Genomic DNA, 24,996 nt, shown 5'->3' with positions numbered 1-24,996 from the left:
AGTTGGATGCTCAAGCAGATGCTTGAACACAACGTTTTAAAATTTTGTAAAAAGCCGACAAAACTGAAATTTGTTGATAGTTTGATGGTACCTCTTTATCCAGATAACCCCAAGCTTCCAGCAACAGAAACAAAGTACTTGTTTAAGAGGTTTGCAACACTACCTGTACTTGTTTCCAATGGCTCATTTATTTTTAGAGGTATCTGTTCTTCTTCCTATTTGGCTGCAGTTATCTCTGTCTACACTATATCCCATATAGTTTTAATTTTTTTGCCTGATGTAATTATCTTTTTCTCGTAATAAAGCTGCTTACAAAAATCAAATGTGTGTGAAATCTTATGAGACTTAACTGCTAAGATCATCAATCCGTAAGCTTACACACTACTTAACCTTAATTATCCTAAGGACAAACACACACACCCATGCCCGAGGGAGGACTCGAACCTCCGCTGGGACCAGCCGCACAGTGAAGCTTCTTAGATTTCTGGATTATTTTCTACAATGTTTTGCATTATTCTTTGTAATGCATTTCAATGCTAACATCAGAGCTGTTCCTAGATAGTAGGTACAGTCTTCTTTTTGTTCCATGTGATATCTTCATGCCTTGTGTAATCAATGTTTTATTTTTAGACTTCTGTTTGATTCTAGTTACTTGTAGGAGGATAGAACTTTCAAAAGAGGAAGCAACTTTATTAATGATTTCCTTGTATTTTCCATTTGAATCAGAAGCACTGAAAATACCTATCCAGTTCATGTCCTTGAGCAGTCTCCTAAACTTCTCATTTCTTGACTGATTTATTACTCTCCTGTACTGGGATTTATTATCCTGACTATTTTCACATTTAACACAAGATGCAATATGTCGTGATCAGATAGCCCTTTTAGTATTGGTTTTGTGATATTACTTATTTTCCCAGATGTGTCTACAAAGATATTACCAACAGCAGTCTCAGAGCATTTACATACCCTAGCTCGAAATTTTCGAGGATCTACATACCCTAACTGGAAATTTCCCAGTAGGAATTAAATTGAATGACGGTGTTACTGATTGCAATAATTATTTGCTGACAGAGATTTTCAATAATTCCACATTAAAATTGCCAGCAACCATTATTTTCTTGTTTTTTACTGTGAGTGGGACAGCAGAGCTTCCAATTTTTTGTGAAGAGCTTAAAGTTTCCTGAAGGTGCTCTGTATATGCTTACTATTATAAAGGACTTACTATGAAATACTACCTCTGTTGCACAAGCTTCCAAGTGCTGCTCTGAGCAAAACGTTTTAATTTCAGTATTCTGAAATCAAAACGGTTTCTGACAAATTTGGCAACTCCATATTTTATCTGCAGAAATAGGAAGCTAACTTGAATCCTATAACATTTAACATACCTGTAGAGGCTTGTAGTGTAAAAGTGCTTGTTTATGGAATATCGTCTGAGTAATGGGACTGGATTCGTGTTTTCCTGTCAGAGAGGTCACGGTTCGTAGTGACTGACGAAAAGTCATCGAGTAAAACAGAAGTGATTTCTGGCGTTCCCCAAGATAGTCTTATAGTCCGTCTGCTGTTCCTTGTCTATATAAACGATTTAGGAGAGGATCTGAGCATTGGTTTTCGGTCGCTTGCAGATGATGCTGTCATTTATCATCAAGTAAACTCATAAGAAGAGCAAAACAAATTGCAAAACGATTTATAAAATATATCTGAATGGTGCAAAAATTGGGTGTTGACCCTAAATAATGAAAAGTGTGATGTCATCCACACGAGTACTAAAAGGAATCCCTTACAACTTCGGTGACGCGATAAATCCGTCTAATCCAATGGCCGAAAAATTCAATTAATACCTAGGAATTACAATTACGAACAATTTAAATTGGAAAGAACACATAGAAAATGTTGTGGTGAACGCAAACCAAAGACTGCGTTTTATTGGCAGAACACTTAGAAAATACAACAAATCTACTAAAGAGACTTCCCACACTACGCTTGCCGTTCTCTTTGGGAGTACTTCTGCGCGCTCTGGGATCCTTACCAGATAGTTTTTGTATGTGTAGGTGGTCTTTGGAACGACGGACGTTTGCTATTGTGAGAAAATAAAACTACTACAGCCGTCCTTATGATTTTATTTATTTTGTTGCTACCAGTTTCGGCGCTTCAGTACGCCATCTTCAATCTGTAATTGATGCGGAACGGGTTGATACAATCCTTATACATATCGCATCAGTGGCCAGCATAACTGGATACACAGATAATCTTAAAACTTTGGTGTTAACACTCTAACAATCAACTGCCAACTGATTGAAGAAATATTTTAAAAAATGTGATATGCAGAGTCTCCATGCAAATGTAGATGTATTTGAAACGCTACTTTATGTACTGACCAATATTGCTAAGGCTGCATACTTGCGAAAAATGTTTCTTTCTAAAAGCATTCCATACTTGACTCATACTTTAGGATTATGTTCAAGCTCAGTGCGTTTCGGAGTTTATCTGACTCCTATTTCGAAATCTACTACAGTTTTCTAAACTCACTGGCGTAAAGAGCAACAGAAAGCTTTGGCTCTGGCCATTCGGACCTGCACCTGCAGTGTCTCTTCGGCAAGCTCTTACAGCGGCATTGACCACTTACGTGCCTCTGCCTTCTCTCCGTGTCTCCAGGGTATCGCACGTACTACAATATAGTGTAGGCAGATTTATCATCTATAACGAGACTGACACTATACAGTGAAAGTCTAGAAAGCCGATGGCAATAATAATGGGATTGTCCACTTTCTTCTCTCTTATCTATCCAATAACTTCTGTTGTTTTCATACCTAGGTCTTTTTTGTATCAAAAGTAAATTCATTTCTCTATTTAAAGAATATTTATTAAGTGTTGTATTGTTGCGATTTATCTTTTAATTTCCTTTCTAATTATTTCAAATTTATGTTAAAAGATGAGTCGTGTAATATTTTAAGGGCAAATGTGTTTTCTCAGAAAGATTAAGAAGCGCCTGTTAATGAGGTAAACTGACTATTTATTCCACTCTTTGATGCCGGGAGAATGAACACAAGTGTTACTGGTCCTTAATTCTACTGACACTACAGACAGAGCTAACATTAAGAGTGATGTGCAAATAAAAAGAAGGGAACTGTGCGTAAGGCGTTCTAGAGAGGGAGAGAGAGAGAGAGAGAGACTGAAAATACTTCGCTATGTCACTAGTGTTTTCTCTCTCTCTCTCTCTCTCCCTCTCTCTCTCTGTGTCAGACGCCACCAGCCATTGTCTGCCCTGAGAGCTTCCAGAGCAGGCCTAAGCATCACACTGGTCCACTGTTTCTGCTTCCGACTCTTATTAGCAAAATTTATGAGTTCGAAAAACTATAGTTGTTGCTTCTTAACGTTATACTTGTCGTGTTTGTTCTTGTTGTAGCTTTCAGTCCCAAAAGTGGTTTGAAGCAGCGCTCCATGCTACTCTATGATCTTTATCTTTGAATAACTACTGCAACCTACATCCTTCTGAATATGCTGAACATAATCATCTCTTGGTCTCCATCTTCGCTTTTTACCCGCAACACTTCCCTCAGATACTAAATTGGTGATCCCTTGACGTCTCAGAATATATTTTATCAACTGATCAATTCTTTGAGTGAAGCTGAGGCACAAATTTCTTGTTTCCATAATTCTGTTCCGAATTCCCTCATTAGTTAGCGATCTACCTGTCTAATCTTCAGAATTATTCTGTACCACCACGTTTCAAGAGCATCTATTCTCTTCTTGCCTAAACTGTTTATCATCCATTTTTCTCTTCCACACATTTCTACACGCCAGACAAATGCCTACAAAAGGGACATCCTATCATTCAAATCTGTACTCGATGTTAACATATTTCTCTTCTTCAGAAACGCTTTTCTTGCCATCGCCAGTTTACATTTTATATCTTCCGTAGTTCGGCCATTATCAGTTGTTTTGCTGCCCATATCGCAAAACTCATTCATTACTTTTAGTGTCTCGTTTCCTAATCTTAATTCCCCCCGGCATCACCTGGTTTAATTCGACTATATTCCGTTTTCCTTGTTTGCTTTTGTTGCTATTCGTCTTATATACTCCTTTCAAGAGACTGTACATTCCATTCAACTGCTCGTCCAAGTCCTGTGTTGTCTCTGACAGACTTACAATGTCGTCGGCAAACCTCAAAGTTTCTCGTGTTTTTGCCAACCATAATACTCAAAAACACTGAAAAATTTAAATACCTTCAATATACGGAAACTAACACGAAAATCAGCTCTTCCCAAAGCACTCTGTACAGACAGACACAGCCGGATGACCCCGTTCCCTGACTCGTAAAAGAGTGTCCTCGCTACATCGCATAATCGCACCACCACCCCTACTTATGCCCATACCATTGTACAGGCGTTCCAGGGGGCACAGTCAGTATTCAATGGTGTGACGCGAACGATCATTCGAATCAAAAAGTCCATTAGAGATGGGCTCTAAAATGCTTACCTTAAGAGATATGAGCACTTCTTCATCTTCGATACTGTGAGACAAATTAGTTCTTCTGCAAGCTCTTTGCTTACCATCTTTTGGGACGAAGTAGTATGGACCAAAACAAGAGAAAAATTGTCTTGTAAACATTCTTCAGCAGCAGAGGTGTGTTTCACAGTAGCGAAGATGAACTGATACTTAAAACTTCCAAAAAATGCATTGTACAGAAATTCTTCCAACCCATCTGTGGCATGAATCAGCAAACCAGTGTTTAATAGTATTACTTGAAAACAGTCTTGCTTGCAATTTTGGTTTCTTTATTTATCAACTACGCGTTTCACCTTATTTAGGTATCTTCAGGCTGACCTTAATTTGGTATTTCTTAGGACGATCCTTTAGATAGTGTGGCTAAAGGGCATCGTCAAGTACATCAGGCCAACATCACCTTCGTTACCCTCAGTAAAGACTTTCTAGATGGACGTGAATAACTCCAAGACCTGCATAAAGAGTACACGTTCACAGGAGCAAATAATAGAATAAGATGGGGCTTAAGTAGTTAGCTTACAAGTACACGTTCACAGGAGCAAATAATAGAATAAGGTGGGGCTTAAGTAGTTAGCATAACTAACTACTTGAGCCCCCTCTTATTCTATTATTTGCTCCTGTGAACGTGTACGCGTTATGCTGGCCTTGGAGTCACTCACGTCCCTCTAGAAATTATTTACTGAGGTTAACGAAGGCGATGTTGGTCTAATGTACTCGACGATGCCCTTTAGCTACACTGTCTAAATGATCGTTCTAAGAAATACCAAATTAATATCAGCCTGAAGATGCCTAAATAAGGTGAAACGCTAAGTTGATAAATAAAAAAACTAAAATTACAATCAAGACTGTTTTCAACTAATGCATTGTAGAGACCATGTCTACCACACCGTTTGGCTTCGAATGATCGTTTCTGTCACATCCTTGAATATTGACCATTCCTCCTGGGACACCATGTATAAGTGATATCACTTATGTTTCTGCGAATTATTTTGCACCAGTGTGTAAAACAAGTGACTAGTTTGTGTGGCAAAACGTCTTAAAAGAATCCCACGAAATGAAATGAAAACTGACATGAACTTCGTGTGGGTCGACATTTTAGTGGAATGGAATTCAGAAGCCAGCAGAGTATTTAATTAATTGCTAGCCCCAGTATTACAAGTTGTAGTTGTTTTCTGGTGTTATGCGCCAGTGCACAAACCGAAGACAGACGGGAGAGTGAAGGGAGGTGGAAGACGGATGCCCAGCGCCCCTCGTGCCTGCCATGAATCTGGCGCGACGGCGAATCTGGCCACAGCGCCGAGGAACGGAGTGGAGAGAGGAGGGTGAGGCAGCGGAGCGGACGGCCGACGACCGCCGATGCTTTACGACCCTTCGGGGGTGAGGAAATGGGGGGAGGAGGGGGCGGGCGGCCATTAGCCAACGAGGCCGCGGGCGCGGCTGGCGCTGCCCTTAGTGATGTAGTGTAACACTACTTCACTGCGTGCTCAGCGCGATCCGCAGAGCGGCCCAGCGAATCAACTCGAAGATACTTGTGCGTTACTGAGCCACTGTTGGCAATTAAAACTGCAACATGGGGAACACTTTCTAAACCCAAGGTCACATACATATTTCTGGTTTCGCCACACTTTGCTGTCATCTTCAGGTCTTCAAAAATTTATGACATAAAATCTGTTCATCTTGAGTTGTACCTCATGCCAAGTTGTCATGCAGACGAAATATAGCACATAATTTAAAGGTCCTACATTTTATCAACATGACAACTTGACATGAGGTCCGAGCGGTCTAGGGCGCTGCAGTCATGGTCTGTGCGGCTGGTCCCGGTGGAGGTTCGAGTCCTCCCTCGGGCATGGGTGTGTGTATTTGTCCTTAGGATAATTTAGGTTAAGTAGTGTGTAAGCTTAGGGACTGATGACCTTAGCAGTTAAGACCCATAAGATTTCACACACATTTGAACATTTCTTGACGTGAGGTCCAACTGAAAATGATCACATTTTATAACATACATTTTTTGATGAAAGTGATAGCAAAGTGTGTCGAAACCGGCTGCTTTTAAGCAAGGAAATATTAATGCGATCTTGGCCTTAGAAAGCTTTTCAGTAGTAAAACAAGCTGCTCCTTCAAATGTCTCAACATGAGAAAATACAATCATTGATTGCATCAGGCAGTAAACATGTCATCACTTCTTATTACAGATCGAAATAGCTTTCCCTAGGTGGAAAACTGGAGAGGAGAGGAGCATCATATAGTTTAATGCCACCCAGAGTATAGCAGACATCACGAACGTTGGAAAACCTAAGAAAACGACAAATGTTACGCAGGTAAAAGTTCTACTTTTAGGTAGCTGAAGTAAATGTTAAAAATCGTATGGCTTGGTTGGTTAGGAAAACCAGAGAGGCAGTTCAGTCGTCTAATTAGAAAGGTTTTTCACATTGCCGGCCGCTGTGGCCGAGCAGTTCTAGGCGCTTCAGTCTGGAACCGCGCTGCTGCTACGGTCGCAGGTTCGAATCCTGCCTCGGGCATTGTGTGTGATGTCCTTAGGTTACTTAAGTTTAAGTCGTTCTACGTCTAGGGGACTGATGACCTCAGATGTTAAGTCCCATAGTGCTTAGAGCCATTTAAACCATTTTTTTCACATTCTTTAGTCACGCTGTCACCTTCACTTCGTGAATTATTAGCGTTGTGCGTAAAGTGTAACGTGTAGATGACTGCAATATGTGTATGAAAGTTTGTGTGTGTGTGTGTGTGTGTGTGTGTGTGTGTGTATTTGTGTTTGTGTGTGTGTGTGTGTTTGTGTATGTGTATGTGTGTGTTGTAAAACAATGAAAGAGGGAGAGGGTATAAATCGGTGCCAGCTCGTATAGTACGAAGGTGGCCGCGAGCTTAAGCTCCCCTTCTGACGGACAGATGACCATCAACAGTATCATACGTACACCCCACAGACTTTACCCGTGGTCTAGGTGTACTGTCTTCCACTACTTTCCAAAATGCCAACAATCCCGCGTTCTAACCCCGCGAGTGCTTAAATTTTGAATAAAATTCATCAGCAAGCAATAGCCGCCGAAGAGTTTCGGCGTAAGAAATCACCCGTATTCTGCCAACTGCCTTGTGAGAAAGGCTGGAGGAGTGGCCAAGGGTTCAGGGCTCTCTTGCCCTTGGGGTGCCAAAGTGCCTCTAAATGGTGAAATAATCAGCAACGATCAACGGCATGCGGAAGCAGAAGGCAATGGAAACCACTGCATTAAAGACACATAACGTGTATCCATATGACAGGTGGTGTGATGCCCTTCCATGTATTGCCGCTATCTTTCCGGTTCAAAGTGATGAATTTATGTTTCATCGCCTATGACGAAGTTCGACAAAAAAATTATCACGATCAGTGCAAGCAATTACGCACAGATGGTCCTTCGTTGCTCTTTTTGTTATGCGCCGAGCAACCCAGATGGCAAACACCTTTGAGTACACCACCTAATGGACGAGTGCGTCAGCACTACTATTAGAGACATCCAGTTGTGCAACAAGGTGTTTTTAATCCGTCGACAACCTCGAATGAGAGGGTCCGCACGTTCCAACGTTGCAGGAGTTACAGCTGTGTGTCGCCGGCCAGCAAGCGAAAGAACGGACAGGTTTGCGCGACCTTGTTGTCATAACAGCAGATGCCTCTCCCAACGACTCACCGTGCTTTTATTCGCTGCCAGGTCTCCGTAGACATTTTTCAAACGTCAATGGATATCTACGATGCTCTGGTTTTCCGCCAACAGGAACTCAATGACAGATCTCTGCTTGGAACCACCTCCCTTACAGACGCCATTATGAAGGCTGTGTATAGCGACGCCAGCTATTGGAAACTCATGAAACGATAGGGGCAGGTCCATAACAAATTCCACATCTTTTCAACTGAAAGAAAGAAGGTGTTGCGTTACTTATTGAACGATCCGTCGTAGTTTCAAATATTATTAAGGTCATGGTTGCATGACAAACCGATGATCGGAATTTGGTGCGTCCTTTTGTAACAGTGAGAAACAATCCTTGAAACACTTCAGATCTCTCAAAAAGAACTCAGCCACGGAGTTCTGTTGAGATGTTCACCACAGTCTAATATATTATATTTCTGTGTTGCAATATACACATTACTTGTGTCGTTGCCATCATTGTACCAATTCTTGCCGCTCCTTTACGTTCGCAATGTTAAAGAGAGAGCCAGTGAGTTAGAACTTGCACATATGAATTACACACCTCTGTATTAGCACAGGTGTTATTCCATCTCTTGGGAGCGAGTATATGCCCTCTTCAAAAGCGATAAATTTGGTGCTTCGCGCGGAAAAATTAATTTGAATACTGGAAATTTAAGAATTTGCTATATGCGGTTTATCTGAAATATAACACAAACACGGTGGAAGATGCTTATCAACATTGTACGAATTACTTGCGAGGACATCATGCAACTACAAGTTCTTTGTAATAATTATACACTGAGGCACATCGTCGCATTTTCTGAAAGATGCAACTCGCAGTTCCGAAACAACCCCTACACACATCCCCCCCCCCCCCCCCCTTCAACAAAAAAAAAAAAAAAAGAAATTATATAGCTATTAAGTTTGATGAACTATTTATGTGATTTTGGCCCAACTTAGGGAGATTTGAAATCCGTTGGCAGGGGGGATTGTGCTTCAAAATTGCTAACACTGGGACGCGGTTAGTGAAGTCAGTCTAAAGGCGTTTAATATCGTGGCATATGCGTGATTTATGTTGTGTAATTCAGCTACACAGAATCGCATAAAAATTCATGGCTGAGTTCTTATTTTTCGGTTACGGTATAAAGTAAACTTCAACGTGATTGATACGGAACAAAGTGTTTGACTCTGTGAGTACTATAAACAGCAGAAACAATGTTTGCGCGAATGGACTACGATTGTCGTTGTGACAACTGAACTGTCTGCAGCTAACCGAGCTGCAAGAACTAACGTACTTAGAATTTATTATTCCTGTGCAACTTAATGAGCCGCCGTGGAGACTTGAAAACTGATTGTGATGTCTGACACTGTTTTCGTCAGAACTATAAACTCGCGATCTTGATTGTTAAAAGGGTACGGACTGCAATATCGCAAAAGCGGGTGGAATTGGATACCATACCGTTTTAAAACTGTGCACGGAACGATAGAAACAGAAACGCGTGTGTATGGAACGTTGTAATTGCGCACATACGAAATTGGATCTACACAACAACTATTACGTTCTACCAGACTGTGACCACAGAAATGAAGAGGAGGATAATATTGTTTCGTGGTGGAGCCTAAACTAATCAAACGGTTGTATCCATGGCAGTTTCTTGATTGATGGAGTCATGATAATTACGCCGCCAGTACCAACGTGGTGTAACTGACGTCACACGCATCGTCTACAAAAAGAGAAGCTGCAACGCCAAGTGCTCTCGTCTATAAAGACGAAAAACATTTTAAACAGTTCCAGATCTCAATGTTTTAAACATGGTTGCTTGGCTCAGTGCCCGTTTCTAAATTAAAATTGTAACAAATGAGCCCTCGGTCACAATTATTTTTGGTCTTATTGACCAGGTTTCAACACTTCTAAGAGTGCCTTCATCAGAATTAAAACAATTAAAATGGCCTATAACCATGGTTACAAATTTATAGGAAAAGACATTCTTATATAAAAATGTGTAAGTACTGACTAACAATAAAAGACAGAGGCAGTACTTACATGTCACATATGAAATAATTAACAGGCCAGAAGGGCTTTAGTCACAAAGTATATAAAAAGGAATGTGTGAAAGCGAGCCACTATTGGCTGCTCGTACCTATGTACGCATGTGATAGCGCATATTCTTTTCCAGAATATATTTTCATGTATGTGGTCAGTGTTTTATTAGGCATATTTAAGTGTGTGGTTACGGTACATGCCAGCCTGTGTAAGTTGCGGCGTCCGTCATTAAAGTCCGGGCTCCGGCCAGCCATAGCAGAGGTACTTGCTCGCTATTAGTGCAAGAAACGCTCCCAGCGAAAAGTTTGATTTTGACAGCTGATAACTGTGTAAACTGTGTTTACATTCATCAAGATGTCATGTTACTGTTTTCTCATTACCAAATGTAAGCTGATGTACCTCCTTCAATTATAACTGAACGAAATTATAGTCGTCTCCTTAATTATTCACGAATTAATTTGCGAGAGTTTTCGTGTTATGTATTCTTTGGGTATTTGTTGCCAAACTCTGACGTAGTTACTTTCGTTCAGTTTGGAAAATAAAGCAGGTTTCTTCTGAGTTTCAATAATCGAAATCCATAATCAAAATTACGCAGAGTAGATCTCTGAAAATCGTTTTCTTCACAAGATCATTGTCAAGAATACAAGACCACTAAGTCTAACCACTTGAAGTGGCTTTTTCGCAGTCTGTTAGAGAATATCAGTCTATGGATAAGGTTTTTATAGAGTATTTTGGGTACCTCGTACGTATAAAATATGTTAATGATATTTTAGTGGTGGGTGATGCCTTTACAAGGTTTTGTCTGGATGGTACATAGTCAAGGAGTGCCCACCGCTGTTAGTATCTAGCACTTAAGTATTACATTTGCTAGTTTTTGGCCTCCTAAATTTCTAGAAAGTGAAGATTCTCCCGTATTTACGTCACGCAAATTCAAAAAGTTTTGTTTTAATACTGGCATTTCTCACATGACAACTGCCCCATAATACCCTCAGCCACTTTTGCGGAACGTATTAGCAGTAATCTGAAGTCTGGTTTAATTATCATTCTCTTTCACAGATATGTCTGGATAGTGTCGTAAATTGGTTTAGACTGCCTTTAATACCACCTGCCATGAAACATATAAGATGACGCTAGACCAATTAATGTTTATGTTCTCTCTAAATTTACCACTGACTGTTTTGTGATTGTAAGGTGTCGGGCAAATCCAAAACCTTCCATGAAAACCCTGTTATGATAAGCAAATCTTTAGTATGACACATAGCTCCGAATAAATCGTGACATTAAATTAACCAAAGTAATACTAGTAACGAGTGAGCAAATGGAATACCACAGACTAACACAAGAATGCCTAAATGCATGTCATACCTTCCCACCGTGAGACAGACGCAGTTCCGAGGGGAGAAACGAGAACAGAAGCCAAGAGCAGAACCGTGTTAAGCTGGAAGGCCCTACGATAAGGGACGGAAGGACACCCACGTAGCCAGCTAACCGCTAGGACCACACCACCCGCAAGTTTTAGCGTGAGACTTTTTCGTGTCTCTGTTACGTCAGGATCACCCCCCAGCCAATGTTAAAAGCTAGAGCCCTCCAGAAGAACAGTATAGATCTTACGATAGCACAAAAAGGGCTACACCACCTGCGAGTTTTAGCGTGAGTCTTTTTCGCGTCTCTGTTACGTCAGGACCACCCCCAGCCCATGTTAAAAGATAGAGCCCTCCAGAAGAACAGTATAGATCTTACGATCACGCTAAAAGGACCACACCAGCTGCAAGTTTTAGCGAGAGACTTTTTCGCGTCTCTGTTACGTTGCAAACTTTAAAAAACATTGCCCCACCACAAAAAGTATAACGTTTCTCATTGGATGGACAGAATTTATGTAGGCGGAGCTGAAGGTTAACATTGAGACCCTGATTGGTCAGATGAAAACACAGCCAGATAGTTTTATTTAAACCAACTTCGGTAAATTTTAGTAAGGAGAAGTTAGGGGAGAGTTGCTTCCGGGACGGCGAGGTGAGCGGAGCTGTGCTGACCGCCGCCCCCTGATGAACACCAACAAGGTAATGAACGCACCCGATGCTGCATAACAGCACATAAAGCTTCACTCAGAACTGCAGAAGTCTCATCTGTTACATCCCCTTTTTACATAATACTAGTGTGGATCGTCAATTAAACCTCATGGTGTTCGCATTTGCCACTTGAAGTAAAAATCTGAAACTCAATGATTTTTCTGTTATATAGTTATTGAGAAGTCACATCAGCCACTGTAATTTACGACAAGTTAGATAAGTAATTAAAGATGATTGAGAGTCACTGTAGACCATTTTGATAGTTTTCTCTTTTGTGAAACTTAATTTAAACCTAGATTATAGATGAGATATGACATAAGTCATCCTTCGATCCATTGTAGAACTTGGAAAACCATTCAGGGAATATTCGTTCACATTTTTGTTGAACGGAGTTGGTTTTTACCATCCTGTATTAAAATATTTCCTTTTATCAATAGTGCAATTTATAAACGATGTTTTGTGAGTAGAATAAAATTTCCAATGGTAAACTTGACTGCTTTTTCGACGTTATTTTACCAGATAACTAAAAATAGGAAAGCCTTGAACCCCTTCCACTAAATTTAGTTAGTATTAAGATCCATTTACAGGGAGTGCGATGGAGCTGACGCTGAAATCATTAAGTATTTGGTTATATCATCGCTAGCCTCACTGAACTCTTCTGAATTCTACTTGTCATGTGTGGTCTGTCGTCTCCTTACCAGCAACAGGTCCCAGGTTCAAACTAGTCAATTCCCTAAAAAAAACGCTCAGAGCGTCGTTGCGCGAAAGTGATAGGGAGACATGATATAGAACAAACAGACACCACGCAGAATGTTAGAAAATGGCGACCCTACCAGGATGGTAAAATACCATGATTGAAGGGCGACCACATGCCTAATTTGGTCAGAAAAATATCCTGTTGAAAAATTTTCGTAGTAAAAAATTTTTTTTCTTAAGTTATACATAGTCGAAAACAGCAGCTGCAGTGATAGATAGTAAAAGTATTCAATAGAAACAGAGACATTCTGACAGGGACAATAGCATAATTAAGTTATGTATTTTAATATTATTATAATTAAGTTTTCTCTCCAATGCAAGCGCACAGGTGGCGGATACATCGTTGACAAGTTGGTTCTGACCCAACAAGTAAGTGATTGATTGTCAAGTCGTGTGAACAAAAAGTTTATGAAACGCGTGAGATCCTATGAGCGCATGTTGACTCGAAGTAGGGCGCGTGAATTGCTTTTAAAACAGAAAATGAGGGAGTCGGAAAAATTAGCAATGGCAAATCGAGACCCTGACCGAATTGAGGTAGAGACCCAGCATGAAAATGGACAGAGAATGGAGGACAGTACAACAGACGATGCAGTATCGCGAAAAATAGGACATATAACGCACCATAACGAGGATAATGTACGTCAAGGCATAGAAAACGTAAGTCAGCATACGACAGAGGAGCAGGAAAGTAGAGAGACAGTCGATGAGGATTCAAACTTGCGTCTTGAATACGTAGAACCCATAGTACAAGTAATCAGAGCTCCCTCACCACAGAGTACAAGCAATTCGAGCAGAAACGTGTCACCGCACAGTTCAATGCAATCTGTTGCAAACCAACACTTGGGCGAAAACACAGAAGGACGTCGGAAGAAAACGCAATAGGACCACAAATCTAGCAGAATTATTACAATTAATGACGGAAACCATGACAAGACAAAATAAAGAAATTACGAACCAAATAAAAATTCAGAATGCAGAAATGACGAAACAAAATGCAGAAACCACGAGACAAATGCGTGCGATTAAAGAACAAAACAAAAAAATTCAGTTACACCTAAGTCATATTGAAGACGAGGCAAAATAATCTTGAGAAGTGATAGGAAACTTAATAACAGGTTACAATCAATTGAGAACAGACATTGACAAGGTACAAGTGGACGTACAAACATTGCGTAGTGACACTCAGGACGAGATCAAAACATTACGTAACAACGACCAGGGAGAAGTCAAGAAACTAGAGAAACAGATAAACGTAATTACTAGACAAGCAGCAGGTACAGCGCGTGAAATTGTTGAAAACAGTGTGTTACACAAACGTATCACAAAAGCAGCGCTGAAAAGATATGATAACCGCATAGTCAAAATAGAAGCGCAAACGAAGCGACAATTTCAGAAATTGCGAACAGAGTTGTTGCAAACCATTGAAAAGCGTAGTGAACAGGATCGAACAAGCACAGAGTCCGCAAACACATCCGTATCTGTAACAGCACCGGAAAAACAAGCAATTAACGAAGATATTACACATTTGCGATTCCAATCACAGGCGGAAAGTAACATACGTGATATCAGACAGCCTGCACAGCAACAAACACGTTTCTAAATTCTTGATGAACAAACGTCATCACAAAAACATGCGGAACCACAAATGTGTGTTTCAAGACGGTTTGGATCGTTCAATAAAGCAGCAAGGTCAGCCAGACAAGATACCGAACCAATACCTGACAATGGAAAGCCAGGTCGCGAAGAGTACAGTGCAATGCATTCAGCTACACGTTCACAACCGATGGAAGAAAATTATTGCGTACCACTCCAACGATACTACGCAAGGGTAGGCGAAAGTTACAGTGGACAATATCCAATGGATCTACCACAACCGGAAAGAACGACGGGAGAAATGATCAGAAATAAAAATGGCGAAGAATATGGAACTATGACGAAGTACGACAACGATCATTTCCTCACAGTCAGAAAATTTCAACACTTTCGAGAAGGAAACTCATTACATCCACGAACTTTTATTGATCAATTCCGAGTAGTATTACCAGAACACTGGACGCTAGCACACAAATTAGACTTTATATGCGCACACATGTCAGGAACAGTCGCAGAAACCATGCAGAATGTTGCAGCGACATGCCGATCGTACGAAGATTTCAGAGAGAAGTTTCTCTCACGATATTGGTCCAGCGAAGCACAGAACAGAATGAAGTACGAATTATTACAGAACCCATATTTTGAAAATTCAGGAGAGAAGAGTCCCGTGAAATTTTTCGAATTAATGGCAAAGAAAAATCAATGCTTGGATGTACCATACAGTGACGGAGAGTTGATTAAATTATGCGCGATGGAGCTACCATTGAAATACCAGCAATCATTAGTAGGTCGCGGAGGCAATGACGTCGAAGCATTGAAAGGTATTCTAAGGGAACTAGAGTTCATATTTTCGGAAGATGACGCAAGAAAAAGACGAAGCGCACGTGATAACGAATGCAAAGAGCAATGGAATCCACAAGACACAGTACGAAGAAACAATAATTACGAACCATGTGATAACTTCGCACCAAGAAACGACAATAGATTTCAACAAAGAACCGGTTATGGATTTAGAAGAGAATATGGTAATAACTATAATTCACCCAGGAACGGCAACAACTATTACAGAGGGAATAACGACAACCGGAACGGGTACTGGAGAACCTATATACCGACAAATTATCGACAAAGAAACCACTATCAACAAGCTGAACAAGAAAAGAGAATACAGATAGAAGAGGTGGAGGTAAGACCACCAAACCCCGATAAACGTTCGAATTGACAGCTAAGCGCCCATGCCAAAGAGAATGACGCACCGACCCAGGACAATTGCAGCACCTTGAACACAGAAGTAAATACCTTATCACGAGAAGAGAAGAAGGAAGAAACAAATCCGCAGGGACCAGATGAAAACGAAGACAAGAAAATAACAATATCGTGTTGGGATGAAATTAATTGGGAGAATACTGACGAGGAAGATGAATTACCAGAGGCATGCACAACGAATGTAGGAGGAAAGGACGAAGTAATGAGTATTGCCGGGCTATTTGAGATGGAAACCAGGGAAAGCGAATTCAATGAGGATAATGCGCAGTCGACAGAAGTTGAAAATAAGTTACTAGTGGGCAAAAAACCCAACGTATATAATGAAGGAAGTTATGAAGCGATAATTAGAGCATTTAGATGCAATTATGTCTAAGTAGCGACGAAGAAGGAGAAGATAGACGAGGATGAGGAAAAAGTAGAGGATGTTGAAGAAAGCGTAAATGAAGGAAGAAATAGAGAAGAGGAAATAAAAGAGAGAGAAGTAGCAGTCGAAGCTTATCCTACAGAAAGTTCGAATTCACAAGGGAAATTCCTAAAAAGACTCATGTATGATTCAGTGGAGGATTCGTTGATGCAAGAAGAAGAAGAACAGAACCAACCCTTTCAAATTCAACCAATTGTGAAGGCCATGGTAAAGCATATCCCAGTCAATATTGTAATTGATAGCGGAAGTGAACTGACTGCGATCTCAGAAAATTTATTCATGCAGTGTAATGCCAATGAGGAATTTCCAGTTCTGAAAACACGTAAAATTAAAGTAAGAGGTCCTATTAGAAACAATGCTGCGGAAGTTACGAGACAAACAAGGTTAACTCTTTCGTGCCAAGGTCAAAAGATCGAAGCCAACTTCGTGATTATACCTAAACTAACTGTAGATTTGATTATTGGTGCAGATTTTTTAAATGAGACACGAGCGATAATACATATGGGGAAAGGTAGCGTAACATTCGGGAATGTCACACTTCTCTTTGAGCAAAAGCTAAAATTAGAAGAAATACCTATTAAAAACAAACAATTAAGAATGATGCAAGGTAAAGAGGATGAAGAATTAGAATGGTATGCACAAAAGGGGGGATCGCCTCAACTCATGTTAGAAATCCATAAAGAAATCGACGAAAAATTGCAAGGAGTTCAAGGTATTTCGGAACACAGTAAAAGAGAATTAGAGGGTATTTTACGAGATAAAGCAGAGGTATTTTTACCTAAGACTGGCAGTATTGAACACTTTCAGTAAAAGTTTGAAGATTAATTTTATTACTGGTAAATAATCAGCACAATATTTCAACATTATGTTGCAGATAAGATCGTCAGGAGAAAGAAGAATGAAGAGAGAGGAAGGTGGGAAAAAGAAAGTAGTTTCAATAAAAACAAAAACAAAAACAACACCAATAGTACCATAGATTAAGGTAAAGGGATAAAGCGTAGATACTCTAACAGCATGAAATACTAAAATGCTATACACCACGAGACTACACAAAAATAAAGAACGAATTTTAGGATTTTTGTAGAAGTTAAGACTCAAAATATCTTAGAATTGTAACATGGAAAGGGCACCGAAATTTGTAAAGCTTTTTAAGAAGGCATAAAACAATGTAGGTACTAGACATATGTTAAATGATTATAAGTAAAACTTTTTGTAAGATCCATTGTAAAAACTTCAGCAAGGACGAGATGCAATGACCCACTAGTTGCAACGAGAGAAGTATCAAGAAAGAAAGGGACGTAATTAGCAAGACACGATTCCTACAAGGCAGAAGCATCGAGAGAAAGGAAAGGACAGTGAGACCAACAGAAGGTATCGAAAGTGGGCAATAAATTTGCCCGCTAGGCGGAACCCTGCTGGGACGTAACATGGAGTCGCACATCGGCAGAGCCCTGCAGAGACGCAACAGGATGCCGAACACCGGAAGGGTCTCCAAGCGCCCCGAATGAACGGAGCAAGCAAAAAACAGCCCGACGAGAAGACCGCTTAGGCAAGCCACCACTGGCAAAAAAATATGTGTAAAAGTCACACTACCTCTATTAAACAGCACACTGATGCACGAAAGTGAAGAAAACGTCCACAAAGTAGAAATGACATGTCCAAACCATTTATCAAACTGTTACTAGGAGGAGAACTTCAAAGCGACTAGTTATCAATAAATATTTCCATATCCTGCCCAGAGAAGAACCAAGAAGCAAGTAAGAAGCAGAGAAAAAGCAGGAGGAACAGAAGCTGAAGATTCGCAAGATTGAGACCGAGAAAGAACATGGGTGAAGAATAAACGACATACCTTCCCAAATCCCTATCCTATGGTAAACAAGTCGTCTGCGAAGTATTACAACGAAAAACGACCACTTTCAGCGACACATAACAATGACTTTCACGCATACAAAGCCAGTAAACCACGAAATTCTGCACTCACAGCTCCATTCCATTATGGGACCTCCACAACAGCAACACACACTTGCAAAGCCAACAAGGAACGACGAACGAAACTGTACATCAAATACTTGCCCACATCCATCTCGCTCAAGTCCATCACCTTTGTGCAAAAACATTCGCCAACGTGATGCTTAAACATCCATAGGATTGTGTGAATGTGTTAAATCAAATCATGTGATGTAGGAATTGCGCAAAAGAAATGTGTGAAAAACTAAATAAGTTAAGCACACCAGGCAGCTAATAAACTACAAAATAACAGTCACTGACAATGGACTTAAGTAAAAAATAGACTATCGATAAAAGTAAGTCATTAGTTCTGAAATGGACAGTATATAAAGAACAAAAGTAAGGCATAATAAACACTAAAACTATAAGCCACTTACTATCTCCTCATAAAAATAAAAGGATAACTATATTTTACTTATTTTCTTCTTATAAAAACAAAGAACAAAAAATTATATTTTTGAATGTTTTCCCCTTTTTTAACATTTGTACCATTTGTTAGGATAATATCTCAATACTTGTGTATGTATATTTCTTTGTCAAAGCAATTCTTGGAAATTATTCTTCTTTGTTAGTGTAACAATGTTGAAATGACTGTCTAGAAACAAAAACATTTTACTTGTACATGATATTTAGAAAATGTGTTAGGCATGGATTTTACTTAATTACTACATTTATAAAAAAAATGTATTTCTAAGAAAATCGATGTGAAAGACTCCTCACTTTCGAAAACAAACTTCTTAAAAAACAAACTTCACACTTAAATAAAGGAAGAAAATAATTAAAAATTAATAATGGGATAAAAATATTCTTCTCTTGTCATTTCTGAGAAAAATGTGGAAGAATATAAAAATATAAATTAGTAATACAAACTAGCATAGAATCAGAATAACGTGGCTGAACAGTAAGCAACAAAATTTAGATAACGGAATAATTTTTGACTGGCTTAGACAACGATTCAATCATTGCCTAACTTCAGTACAAAAATTAAGTTCGAAGGGTGATGATATGTAAGGTGTCAGGCAAATCCAACACCTTCCATGAAAACCCTGACATGATAAGCAAATCCAGTAGTATGTCACATAGCTCCGAATAAATCAAGACATTAAATTAACCAAAGTAATACGAGTAACAAGTGAGCAAATGGAATACCACAGACTAACACAAGAATGCCTAAATGCAGGTCATACCTTCCCACCGTGAGACAGACGCAGTTCCGAGGGGAGAAACGAGAACAGAAGCCGAGAGCAGAACCGTGTTAAGCTGGAAAGCCCTACAATAAGGGACGGACGGACACCCACGTTGCCAGCTAACCACTAGGACCACACCACCCGCAAGTTTTAGCGTGAGACTTTTTCGCGTCTCTGTTGCGTCAGGACCACCCCCAAGCCCATGTTAAAAGATAGAGCCCTCCAGAAGAACAGTATAGATCTTATGATCACGCTAAAAGGACCACACCAGCTGCAAGTTTTAATGTGAGACTTTTTCGCGTCTCTGTTACGTAGCAAATTTTAAAAAATATTTCCCCACCACAAAAAGTATAACGTTTCTCATTGGATAGACAGAATTTTTGTAGGCGGAGCTCAAGGTTAACATTGAGACCCTGATTGGTCAGATGAAAACACAGCCAGATAGTTTTTTTTAAACCAACTTCGGTAAATTGTAGTAAGGAGAAGTTAGGGGAGAGTTGCTTCCGGGACGGAGAGGTGAGCGGAGCTGTGCTACCCGCCGCCCCCTGACGAACACCGATAAGGTAATGAACTCTCGCAATGCCACATAACAGCGCATAAAGCTGCACTCAGAACTGCAGAAGTCTCATCTGTTACATCCCCTTTTTACGTAATACTAGTGTTGATTGTCAATTAAAGCTCATGGTGTTCACATTTGCAACTTGAAGTAAAAATCTGAAACTCGATGATTTTTCTGTTATATAGTTATTGAGAAGTCACATCAGCCACTGTAATTTACGACAAGTTAGATAAGTAATTAAAGATGATTGAGGGTCACTGTAGCCCATTTTGATAGTTTTCTCTTTTGTGAAACTTAATTTAAACCTAGATTATAGATGAGATATGGCATAAGTCATCCTTCGATCCATTGTAGAACTTGGAAAACCATTCAGGGAATATTCGTTCACATTTTTGTTGAACGGAGTTGGTTTTTACCATCCTGTATTAAAATATTTCCTTTTATCAATAGTGCAATTTATAAACGATGTTTTTGTGAGTAGAATAAAATTTCCAATGGTAAACTTGACTGCTTTTTCGACGTTATTTTACCAGATAACTAAAAATAGGAAAGCCTTGAACCCCTTCCACTAAATTTAGTTAGTATTAAGATCCATTTACAGGGAGTGCGATGGAGCTGACGCTGAAATCATTAAGTATTTGGTTATATCATCGCTAGCCTCACTGAACTCTTCTGAATTCTACTTGTCATGTGTGGTCTGTCGTCTCCTTACCAGCAACAGGTCCCAGGTTCAAACTAATCAATTCCCTAAAAAACACGCTCAGAGCGTCGTTGCGCGAAAGTCGTAGGGAGACACGATATAGAACAAACAGACACCACGCAGAATGTTAGTTGATTATCAAATGATCTATTACTAGAGCGTATTGACTCTGAGAGTATCATGGCTAAATAGGAGGTGGCGAAAAATAACATTTCTCTGGCACATCAGCGAGAGGTTCGTAGATAGAATGGAGGGGGAAAATCAGCTTCAGTAATGGTGGGGAATATTGTCTATGTGAAGAAATTCTAGGGTCATAGTTATTGGCTTCTAGGGACTGTTTCAGGGCGATAACTTGGCATTATTCGTCGGCATAAAATCTGGGACTTAATTTAACCTTCGTCATTGGTTGTCAGTTTATAACAAGTTTAAATGCATGGAACAATACAGTGTTTGTTCTAATTGTGGCGTCTTCAAAAAAATTTTGATGTTGTATTGTTTAATTTGGTTTTGTTGTTTTTAAATGTTTAGGATGCTATACTATCCTTTTACTGGCGTGAATCACATTCAAGATGTTGCCATCGTGTCTTCCTGTGTGTCGATTTGGAAAGGCGGCAGGTTTTCCTGTTTGGAGGTGGCTATGTTGTGGGTAACTATGCGTAAAGCCGTCACTCCTTTCGGGCTATCTCCCTTACCGTTGTGAAATATACAATGTGGTGGAGCAAGGTTTTAATTCCGCCATGAAAGTACTTCATCGAGGTGTGCCAGCTGGGAGGCTGTGTGGCACTTATCACCACAACACAACGGAAGTTAACGGTGAGCTCCTGTCTACTGTATTGCAGAATAACTGAGCTGCGCCAAATGCAATTGTGCTTGTTGGCTCTCGTGCAAATTTAGTTGCTCCATAATTTATGTGTTTCTTTTATTCAAAGTTCTAAGGAAGAGCCAGCGGTGGCTTGTGTGTGTTTTGGGGCATCTGAAAGTTCCTGTAACCATTGCACCATTTGGGCCGTATTTTGTCGTATTCGCCTCTCGCCACTCGCTTAAATATGCGCTGTGTGGCCAAAGGAACCGTGCGTAACTGATGACTTATTAGTAAATTTATTTCAGTGCTTAAATGATTCCAAAGACGAAGAAGTCTTTCTTTATCTCAAATTATACGTAATTATTGTTAAAGTGCTACTCTACGTGTGGTAACTTCTGTTTTTGTCTCTTTTAGATATCTAAAACTTAACAGTTTTTATTCGTTCTGTGTAAAACTAGTGGGACGACCTTCTGTGACCAGTATCGAATGTAACTGTTGGCTCTTAGGCAATGTTTCAGGGCGGTAACTTGACATTACTCGTCGGCATAAAATCTGGGATTTAATTTAACCTGCGTCATTGGCTATCAGTTTATAACAAGTTTAAATTCCTGAAACGATACAGTGTTTATTCTAATTCTGGCATCTTTAAAATAAATTTTTGGTGTTATATTGCTTAATTTGGTTTTGGTGTTTTTAAAGGTTTAGGATGCTAAACTATCCTTTTACTGGCGTGTATATTTTGTTAATAACAACTTCTGATCCAATTTTTAGCGCCCTTTTTCATATTAAGACAATTTGATCATAATTTATATTTGTCTTACTGAATAATTAAATATGCTCAATTCACCAGCGTCAGCCTTATGTAAACTGTTTATGTTAAATAAAGTTGTGCAATTTTTTCTGTTAAGAATGCGCTCCTCAACCCCTACGTCCTTAAGCATTTCATCCCCTTCAAGCTAAGTCACTATCGGTCTCCAGATACAAATCTGTGAAAGGTGGCGTCCTATAAACTACATGTTCCAACGTCCCACAAATCTTCCTCCCGATCAATACGTCGAAGTATGCCATTATCCTTTTCTACCTCCATCGTGGAACGAATATTCGGGCGGATTCAATTCAGATGTTCTAAAAAGCCGTTTTAGTTGTCACTTCCAAGAGGTAAGACAACAAAGGTATCGTCTACGTACCAAAAAAAAGAAAAAAAGAAAAAAACACACAGTCTTCAATGTCGCCGTCTCCATGGCACGTTCCTTTAAATCTCCATAAACAAACTGGCAAAATGTGATACAACGGGGTCTCCAGTGCAACTCCATCTGTCCGTTCACAATGCTGGCAATTTAATAAGAAGCAACAAGGAGTCAATACAAGTCGATTTAACCGCATCGCACCACAGAAAGCCGAGTGAAGAGAGAGACTACAGAAAAAATTTCTAAATTATCAGAATCATTGAAACACATTCCCTCCGATCGCCTTAAGAAATGCCCCGAGTGCTCACACGGACCTATTGGTGGGCTCATCAGAGTAGCAATGTATTTTGCTACCCGGTATGTCGAAGCACCAGTGTTACTGACAATAACCGTAAGAGGAGCCGCCTCCTTGTGGGTCCTCGGAAAGCTATAGAACCTAGTGCAGGTGTAAGTAGGCTGTTTAGGTTTTTTTATTGGTAACGCCAAGTAGAGCTCTGTATGAAAATCACTGGCTGTGCTGTGTGCAGTCTGTGGCTGGTTTGCATTGTTGTTGGCTATTGTAGTGTTGGGCAGCTGGATGTTAACAGCGCGTAGCGTTGCGCAGTTGGAGGTGAGCCGCCAGCAGTGGTGGATGTGGGGAAGTGAGATGGCAGATTTTTGAGAATGGATAATCTGGAGGTGAGTCCAACAGAAACAGTAAATTTGTAAGTATGGATGTCATGAACGGCTATATATATTATGACTATTAAGGTAAATACATTGTTTGTTCTCTATTAAAATCTTTCATTTGCTAACTATGCCTATCAGTAGTTAATGCCTTCCGTAGTTTGAATCTTTTATTCAGCTGGCAGTAGTGGCGCTCGCTGTATTGTAATAGTTCGAGTAACGAAGATTTTTGTGAGGTAAGTGATTTGTGAAAGGTATAGGTTAATGTTAGTCAGGGCCATTCTTTCGTAGGGATTATTGAAAGTCAGATTGCGTCGCGCTGAAAAATATTGTGTGTCAGTTTAAGCACAGTCATGTATAATTTTTCTAAGGGGACGTTTCATATGTCGACCCTTAGCTGAGGATACCGCACTGGAATCTTCTGATTTTTTCTTGTAGTTTGTGTAATTAGTGTAGCTATTGTTTATTGCTAGCGCGTAATTGTAGAGAGAATCTCCTTTGTAGTTGCAGTCTTTCATTGTTGTACAGTAAAACAGTTGTGGCATGCATGTAGATTTGCACCAAGTATTTCGCAGCTGCGCTTGCAATTAAGTAGACATTATTTCCATTGCTATGTTATCTTATTTTGCTCTTCAAATTGTGTTTTTCTGTGTTATCGTGTGAAATATTGTGACAATAATGGCGTGTGAAAAACGTAACACTAGGCTCAAAAGTAAACTGAGAAATAATAGTGACAACGAGCGTAGCTCATCAGCACCACTGTGTAATGAATTAACAGACATTCAAGGTGGTAATTTGGTAACTGTGCATAGGGAAATGGAACGGGCGGCAAATAATGGTGTAGGCAATGAAACAAGTAGTGAACAGGGAAGCATTATCGATCGATCGGTAGGCAACAGCTCGCCTCAGGAATCCGAAATGACAGAACACAATATTGCAAGTGCTGTAGACTCAGGTTTTGGGTCCTCACCGTTTTCTCAAATGAGTCAAGACATATTTTCTGCTTGTCAAAATGTGAATGTTGCCGGTGAAAATGCACTGCTAAAAGGCATAGAGAAACAGATTCCAGACACTAATACTTTATTATTGCAATTAATGCAACAAATGGAACAAAATCAGAGACAAACACAGCAAAAGCTTCAAAAGTTAGACATAATGGAACAAAATCAGAGACAAACACAGCAAAAGCTTCAAAAGTTAGACATAATGGAACAAAATCAGAGACAAACACAGCAAAAGCTTCAAAAGTTAGACACACCGCTTGAACAAACATGTGAAGATTTAACTACCGAGTTACATAACATTGAATCGAAATGTCAAAAAGTCTGTAATGACGTAAAAACACAAATTTGTGAGCATTTTCAACCTATTTTTTCGCGGCATGAAAATGCATTACAGAATCACGAAGCAGCCATAAAAGAACTGCAAACTATTGTTCATGAAAACCATGAGACGTTCCAAGCTAAAATTGACTCAGTTGCATCTACCGATTCGGTTACGCAAGTTGCAGAAACTCAGGAAAACTTAAAGGACACAGTAGATACTCCGAAAATTGGTTCAGAAAG

This window comes from Schistocerca serialis, chromosome 4 (assembly GCF_023864345.2).
Source record: "Schistocerca serialis cubense isolate TAMUIC-IGC-003099 chromosome 4, iqSchSeri2.2, whole genome shotgun sequence".
NCBI classification, from domain to species: Eukaryota; Metazoa; Arthropoda; class Insecta; order Orthoptera; family Acrididae; genus Schistocerca; species Schistocerca serialis.
Note: the sequence above shows the minus strand (reverse complement) of the source record.